An 8,958-nucleotide genomic window follows, 5' to 3' on the forward strand; every position below is an offset into this window, starting at 1 on the left:
TTAAATAATGCTCTCAGTGGTATGGTGCCACGGTGTGTTCCAGACTACTTTTATGCAGCCAGAGGGGATTGTAAGTTATCAGGCAAAACTGGAACACCTGTAGAATTTGGAAGCACCAACTTTCAAGGCTCGCTCAACCTCCATTGCTGCAAAACAGCTTTAAGTTTTTAACCCATTTCTTGTTCGCTGAAAAAGGCCTTTTTGTATTATTCTGAAATGTACATTATTTTTCAGTTTTGGGTAACAACCTTTTTTTTAAACCTCTGGCAGTTCACCACATACCTTTGTACCATTTCAAGCTATTCATTGGATTTTGACTTTCTGAATTTTAGTTTCAAAAACTGTAAAAATTGGGGCGTTCTAAAACTTTTGACCAGTAGTTTATACAGGCAGATGTATCCGCCTCACTCCTGGTTAAACCAGTTTGTCAGAAAAAGTCAGAAAAACAGTTTTCTGTTTGGAAAAATAACCAAATCATCTCTGGCTCTCTCACACTTGTAACACTTAATGATACTTTTGACAGTCCTGACTTTTAGCTGCTTACGCTAAAGTTAACATTAGACTGATCGTACACGTATCCTGATAGCTCAAACTCCAGGAAGCCCCAGCTCCCAGCTTTAAGGTGAAAAAGCTTTTAATGATGGTATAATGTGTTTAAAAGTTTAACTGGAGAATCCGACACCTCCCCTGCCAGCTCTCTGTCATTTATATGTGACAACTACTGAGCTCCTGGCAAGCTGGTGAGCTCACCAATGAAATTGATGAGAGGCAATTACCAGGATCATAAAAGCGGCGTGAGATCCACCACACTGTTTTTGAACCACAAAGAGATACAGCCCTTGGTCTAGCTTTTTTTATTAGCAGCAGGGTTTAACTTTGTGCTCTTGATATGCGTTTTAATTTATCAAACTTTTTCCTCACCTTGTGTAATTTGGAGGATCCCCTTTTGTGGAATTTATTTGTCATTTTAATTATCTTTAGTCATGTGTAAATAGCACATCCAAGCTGATTGTTTGCAAACTCAAACAACCAATTCAATAAGCTTCATCTGAGAAAAGTTGACAATGATGCTTGCACTAAAACTTTCCTTTATACACTTTGAATGTGAGCTATAAATACGGTCGCGGCTTCTGAAATGTCAAAGTCTTACTAATTGTATTATTCTATAATTAATACCGTAATACTTCCATCTCTTATACAACACTGTAAATGTACTGCCAGTTTCTAAATGTGTCTAAATATTGGTGCCATTATTTCTCATATTGGCTCCTTTTTCTTTTTCCACTTGATAAGAAACAACCTGTTCAGGAACACACAGTCACGCCGACCTCAGAAAACTCCAGTTGATTTTCAGTGAAACTCAAGATGACGTCTCAGCAGGATCTCACGCTGGGATGCAGTAAAAGCAACTGTCTTCTTTGTTTTCACCTTTGACCTTGAATAGAAAATGTGTGGGACGTGTTTTAGACATGGAGTCCGACAGTTTTGACTTTAAGGTAGATGCGATCACAAGAACGATATCTTTGCAACTATGATGCCATGAAGAAGAACATCAGAATATTGTATATTTCTCTCCGTCTTAACCATTTTGTGCCATTGTTGCTGTGAGATTGGCTCATCCGGCCTGCAGTGTGCCAATGGATGATTTCAATGGACATCGGTGCGTTAAAGGAAATGGTTTCTGGCAGTGACAGAAGCAAACTGAGTGCTCATTTGCACTCTGGCCAACGTTTTTGAACTTAGGGGTTCATTTGTTTAATTAAAGGCGCCGTATCTAATAAAAGACGTACTGTTTGTAGAACCTGCTCGCATAAAGATCAGTTAAATCACGGAGTGACGTCAGTCAGGGCAGAAGATAATAGGTTTCTTTACACTACATTAAGGAATTTTTGTAACTTCTATAGCTACAAAGCACTTTGTTGAATTAAATCAAAGGCTTTCAATACACTTTCAGAAATAAGGTATTCCAACCATGATTTGGCATCATCCTAAAATTAAACATTTTGCAAAGTCATCATTTTGGTTGCAAAACTGAATATGAAGATTGTTGAAGTTCGTTCAAAATTACAGTTTAAAAGTAGAACTTCAGTACCATTTAGTTTAAAATTTAACAGCTTGCAAACAGACATTTAACATCAACAAATCTTGTTTTCTGTTGCTCAAAGTGAATCTATTTGGTATTCATGCCACAGTCTAGGTATTCGTGCTAGAATTAAAAAGACCCACTCCTATCTTCGGTGTGCAAAAAATACCCCTGATTGCACAATTTACTATTCAGCAACCAAGAAATGATTTACACAAAAGCTCAATCTATCAGCTCAAATTTGCAGCTGTCTGGAAAAAAAGAAGTTTCAATGAAAAACTGACGCTCCGAAAGAAATTAATCAAATTAACTGATAAAGCAGAGAACAGATAGGACAAGTGTTTACGCACTTATCTGTGAAGCAAACATTACCATGATGACTCCTGAAATGTAAGTGACGTCAAGAAATTTAATCAACCGTATTAAGTTCTCCAAATTGTGTCGCACCTCGTCCCTCCACATCGTCAATACCGACATCACTGCATGACTGCTAAGCGGGCTGCTGTCCACATCAATAGTAAAACTGATTGAAAGCAGTAGCAGAGGAAAGGTTGAGCATCACAGGCAAGTGAATCACAGTGAGAAGTGATTATTGTTGCAGTGTTGTCCACATTGTCCAGACAGCAGATGGAGTGAGAACAGACAACAGAAAACTGAGCAGAGACGTGAATTCTAAATCCATAGTATCTTATTTTAAAACTTTTTTTTTGTTGATTAGTTACCCAGAGGACAGACGGCCGACCTGACGCTACTGATGGCAACACCAATTATATCTACCGCATCCAGACAGACTTTTATTCAATAAAATTCTGGTTTTGTGTCTCATATCCAAATAATTCTTGTCTGACAGTCTATAAAATCAATTGATAAGTTTGCCGAGTGGTGTGAAGAAGCCTAAAGCTATAGGCACACTAAAAAATATATATATTCACAGTTTGCAGAAAATGCGAAATTCTTTCTGGTTCTTTGCTCTTCTCACAATAAATCAAAGCTTTATGCAAGTTTTTTTTACCTTTTGTTCCCACTGAACCCTCACCTTTAAACCACACAGTAGCCACAAGTTCTTTTTCCTAAGTTTTACTGCTGTTCAAAAGTGCTGCTGAAAGTTAGAGGTAACTTTAAAAGTACCAAAATACAACAGGTTGCTTGGAACAAGATAAACTGCAATTCACAAAGCAGTCTTCGTCTTCAAGCACTGCAGGGACATTTTAATGTACAGGCAATTATCTGACAGAATTTTAGAGTAAGATGACTTTGGTCAACATTTCTGATTAACACTAATTAATACTGTAACGTCACAGCCAACAACGAATAAAAAAATGTTGTTATATGTCTTAAAGTCTCTTAAAAATCTTTACGTAAAGCATAAAGTCAGATAGTTGTTAAACAACAATAACATATTGTATGTACTTGCTGTTGCACTGCAGCTTAAAATCTTAGCTTCTGTCAGCTAAGCAACCTGGGTGATTGGTGATTTGTCTTTTTTTTTTCAGAAATGAAAATACCAATGAAAGTGATGTTATAGTAAAGTTGCAGCCATTGTTTGGGCCCATTAGTTCTAAATTAATTGGCAGTAATCAAGCTATCTGAAACGAGGGGGGGGGAAGAATAAAAAACTAATTTCAGTATGTGCAATCTAACAGCATTAAAAATGAAGCATGAAAAATCCTAGCAATATCAACATTTCCAATTAAAAGCTAATCTGATAGATAAGTAACAAGTTTGGTCAAAATGACTCCATTTGGGGCATCTTATCTTTAGATTATATCCACAGTGTTGGTGAGTATGCTACTAAATTAAGTATTTTTCTTGTTCATAATGAGCTTTGCTTCCTCTCTGAAGGGTTAATAATTATGTTAAAGTCTTAAACAAGCAATTATCTTCCAACGCCACTATATTCCAGATGTGCAACCTCCCTGGAGTGACAGGAAGCACCAGTAAAGTCCTCAGAGATATGGCCCAGATATGACGGTTGAAACACAATCACCGCTAAACAGAACTCACAAATTGAAGCATCAAGAAGTACTAGCAGGCAGATTTTTCAGTCTTCAGGGACAGATAAAATGAGAGTGACTGTTGATGGAGCAGTTGGATGGACACATGGTAACACTATGATTTAGGATGCCAAAAATAAGTGGAGGAAGAGGAGAAGTGGTAGAGGCTGAGATCATTAAAGAGGCGCTAGTTTGACCTTTTCAGGCTGAAGATGGACCGAAACTCTTAAACCTGCTGCCTGTTTCTGGAAGATGCTTTATCAAGCTGCGGTACAGGAAGAAGTGTGCAGCATCCAAGAAGCCATAATCCTAATGCAGGACAATGTTCCATCACATGTACCAAAGTACTAGACTGCTTGATGACCAAGACAAGGTCTCAAAGATGACAGAATAATGACACATTACTCTTCGTCTACCTGATGTAAAACCTCAAGCATGAGCAGGTATTGAAAAGAAAAATGCCCACTACAAATGTCATTTTGTGCACAATTTTCTTGGTTAAACATTCAAGTTTGAGGTTCAATAACATTCTGAATTGACTGAGTGGTGCTTTCGTTTAACAATAAACTAATCTCGAGGAACACAATTTGCCAAAGAAATGTGCACGTAATGTAGAGAACAGTTAGCTTTTAGAGTTAAGTAGGGATAATTATTGTCAGAATGTGACAGATTTATGGCTGTGTTGGATCCCTTATACTGCAACTGTCCAAAAGACTGTCATTTTGAGATTTCTAGTACAAATTTGGTTTTATGCTCCGTCACAATTTCATAAATGTTTCAATTCATACAGTCATTAAAAATGATTAAAACTACAAAGTACAATAAATGACTTTTTAACCTTATTTTTTTGTCAAAGTGCTTCTGCGTGGACAGTTTAATGCACGTCGCAAGCTAGGATATTTGGACCCGTCTATCAACTGAAACTAGCATGAGAGACTTATAGTTTGAGTCTGTGTAATTAGACACTTTTTGGGGAAACTTCAAAAAAATGAATAACGTGTATTTGAAATGCTTATATGTTCATTTTTCTGTAGTTTTCACGATGTCTGCTGACTGAAGGGAAAATAAATGTTCAAAAGACATCTGTATGACGTGTGGCCTTAATTTCATTGGACCTGTGTAGTTATTAAAAATACTGTGATTACATCGTTCTTGGCTTGACATTTGTTGCATGCCATTCCTTCACTCCCTAGCTGAGTTTCCTGCTGCTTCCTAATTAATAAAAGCTGTAAAAGTTTAAGTTTTCCAATCTCACGAACAAGGCACATCATGCTGTGGTTGTGCTGTATTTTTAGTGTGATGGTTGCTGTTATGGAAATGGTGTCACTGAAGCCTCCAAAATTGGTTTTGAATTAAATTTTACATTTCAGTTTGACCACAGAGTTCCTGGGTGATGCTTAATTTTACCTATACAATGCCTAATTTAAATGGTTTTCCACAAGTTTCAGGCAGCATCAGACCAACATTTATAGCTCCTTAAATCCAAAATAAGGCTCCGCTCATCTAAACACACTCCTAATTAGACTCGCCTCCAGCTGCTGGCTTAATCGAGTGTCAGTGAACGCTTCCCCTGCTAATATTTTTGCAGTGACAAACTAAGCTTGCAAAATTTAGCCTGGCTTTGCAACACTATTGATTGATGTGGGTATTACAGTCTATGCAAACCCCTCACACTTACAAATCATCCGCCATCAATCCGAAACAAGCTGCAACTCCCTGAACTCAGGGATTCCCCCCAGTGACTTTCAGGGGTCTTTATATATTGTGGTAATCAGTGGAATAATCCTTGACAGCGTCAGCCAAGTGAGTTTTGTTGACAGATGAATGCGAGAGGATTCAGCTCCCGGGGGCCACGTGCTCCTCTGCTGCGTTTCCGTCCAGATTCTTGTCCAGATGGAAGCCTCTGGGATTGGCACTGGCGGAGCTCTGAGTCAAGGAGTCCTGGTGGCGGCCGGGCGATTCTGCGCCTTCGGTAGCAACCAGATCCTCAACCACCGAGTCCAGGGAGTCTGTGGCGTGTTTGAGGTATCATCAGCAACAGGATACACAGATAATTAAACCCCGTCTCAGCTGCAAACAATGGCAGACCAACTCACATGCAACTCCAGAACAACACTTTTTTTTCCCTCCCTCCCAGCGCTGGTATCTTGAGCAGCAGCTGTTAAAGATCTGCGTGTGCCACAAAGCAGAGAAAGGATATGTCACAGCTGACGATTTCGACTGCCAAACGTCGCTCCCTGAGGAGAGCAGGGAGGTAATGCGATGGAGAGGCAATCTCTGATCACAAAGCAGCAGTAGCGGGAAGGAACGCTGGCACGTGGTCACATCAGTCCACATTAAATAAGTGAGAGTTTTCATTGTCGCTTTACTTTCCCTTTGTTACTTTTACTTGTTTGCTTCGTTACCGCTTGTTTTCTTCACAGTCGTTGCATTTCAAGTGTCTCATGTAACGTCTAGAGTTACAAATCGGCGTCTCAAGATGCCAAACGCCTCATCGAGAGTCATCACCAAACTTTAAGATGCTAATCAAGGGCCAATAAAAGCAACTTTGAATTTTTATAGAAGTCCTTGAAGTCTTTCAAAGTAAAAGCAGTGTTTCCTGTGAAAACATTTAGAAAACGAGGCATCATTACCTCTTTCATATATATGGATTAAAAGGCTGGTCAGCGGGGAACAAGATGCATTATATATCACAGGGGAAAGAGATTAGATTAAAAGAACAGTGATGATAAGATTATGAATACATAATGGAGCATTGGCATTTGCTTTGGGGAGATTGTGGTTTTTATTCTGGTTTTATCATTTTATTTTTTATTATTCATTTCATTTTTGGTAATTATTTAGATTTAGCTTTTTTTTCCAATTTGAATAACAAGGCAGTTATATATTTTCTATGGTACCAAAACAGAATTTCAAGGTTATGTCATGAAACATGATGAACTCACTGTGTCCATTCAAATACATATTCATTTTGTTCATTTTTATCCAACTTTCTTTAAACTATTTCATTTAAACCAAAACTGTAACTTTGTATTGAAAACTTAATGTTTCCTTTCAATATTTTCATGAATTCTTTTGGTGCATGAATACATTTTTATTAACAGATTTCAGACGTTTCCAAAACGTCTTTGCTAACTTGGAGGGGTCACATCTTTGCCTGATCTCTCCATTTAAGACTGATTTTCTTCATCTATTTTCCTCTCATCTTATGTCATTTCTTCATTTCTCTAATTGAGGACACTTGTTGCTTCATCTTTGGTCGGACAGTTTCCATTACAGCTGTCTTCACTCTACATTTGTGTCACTGGTTAACGGTTCTGATTCTACTGAATCTATAAATGTTTTCCTTTGGTGTAGGTTTGGTTATTCGATCTAAAACTGTGGACAGTCACAGAGCGTTGCATTGAAATGTCCTTCCCAGATTCAGAACTCAGTCCCAGCTTGACACACTTGCATTCATTTTTAGATTTAGCGTGACTTGAGCCTCCTGAGGATATCGTTATCTCTGATGTCCGTATCACACAAACATCCGCAAATCCAATTAAGAAACCTAGTAAAAAGGCAATCTACAACTTGCCTGAGAACCGTCACATTTTTATGAGTATTCATGTAAGAGTTGTCTGCACACCCGTGGCTCCATTGCTAAACAGGAAGTGCAGACATCTCATTTGGTATAAATTTAATGGCATAACTTTGTTTTAAAAATGTAAATATATCCTATAAAAAACATGGCTTGAGGTTGTAGCCCGCAGCCCAACTCACTTGTGGAAACAAGCTTTTACATTTCCATCCTCCAGAAATACAAGGTAGCAAGGTGGCATCAGAATTGTAATACTCCTGTTCTATAATATGTGGCAATACAAAACAGTGTTTTTATGCATTTGGTCTGGGGCTATTTTAAATGCTTTGGGCTAAGAATCTTCCAAAAAGAGCCATTTGCGGCAGCAGTTTGGAGAAAACATGTTCCTGTTTCAACATCACAACATCCACAAAGCAATGCACGGAGCCCTGAATTCAACTCAGTCAAAGACCTTTGGGATGAACTGACACCACTGACTCTGAGTTGGCCTTTCTGCCCAGCATCAGTGTCTGACCTGACTAATGGGCTCACAGCAGAACAGGAGCAAATCCCTGCAGCTTGCTGCAAAAACCTCGTGGATAGTCCCTGCAGGGAGGTTAAGGGTGTATCAGCATATTAAGGACCACGGTTTTGAAATCAGATGTTCAGTAACCATTTGGGCTTGAGGCATAAATACATACTTCACTTGAGATGATGCATCTCAAGTCCCACAGGATCTTGTCTGGTCATTGTCATTCACTGATTGTAGTATCTTTCCCATCTGCAAATGCAAAGATAAAAGCTCACAAAGATTGCATGTCAGCTTGAGATGGAGGTTCAGGAACTTTGCCAGTGTCAAAAATAGAAATATGAATGAAACACTGAGCCACATAAATAGATCATACGCTTGTGTATTTAGCATTTCAGACAACAGAACACTCATTTGAATATGTAATTTTTATGTCAAAATGGAAGGTAATATATTTGATTGATTGGATAAAATTCAATTCTGCTATGATTCAATTTCAAAAGTATTATGTTTAATGCAGTTAGTCCAGCTAAAATACAGCAGAGATTGATGAGATTCAATGTCAATATTTTTAGATAACCAAAGTATTTAATTAAATTAATGAAAGTTGGATCAAATAATGACGACATGAAAAAGGATCACCAGAGTTGTCATAATTCATCCTGAGAGGCACAAGTGTATCAAACAGTTTGGTGGCAATACATTGTAGAAACATGCCACTAAAGAGAACAGTCAGGCTATCACAGGGGTTCTTCTTCTGGGGACCATGAATGTCTGCAATAACATTTTTAGT

Source organism: Acanthochromis polyacanthus, chromosome 15 (assembly GCF_021347895.1).
Source record: "Acanthochromis polyacanthus isolate Apoly-LR-REF ecotype Palm Island chromosome 15, KAUST_Apoly_ChrSc, whole genome shotgun sequence".
NCBI classification, from domain to species: domain Eukaryota; kingdom Metazoa; phylum Chordata; class Actinopteri; family Pomacentridae; genus Acanthochromis; species Acanthochromis polyacanthus.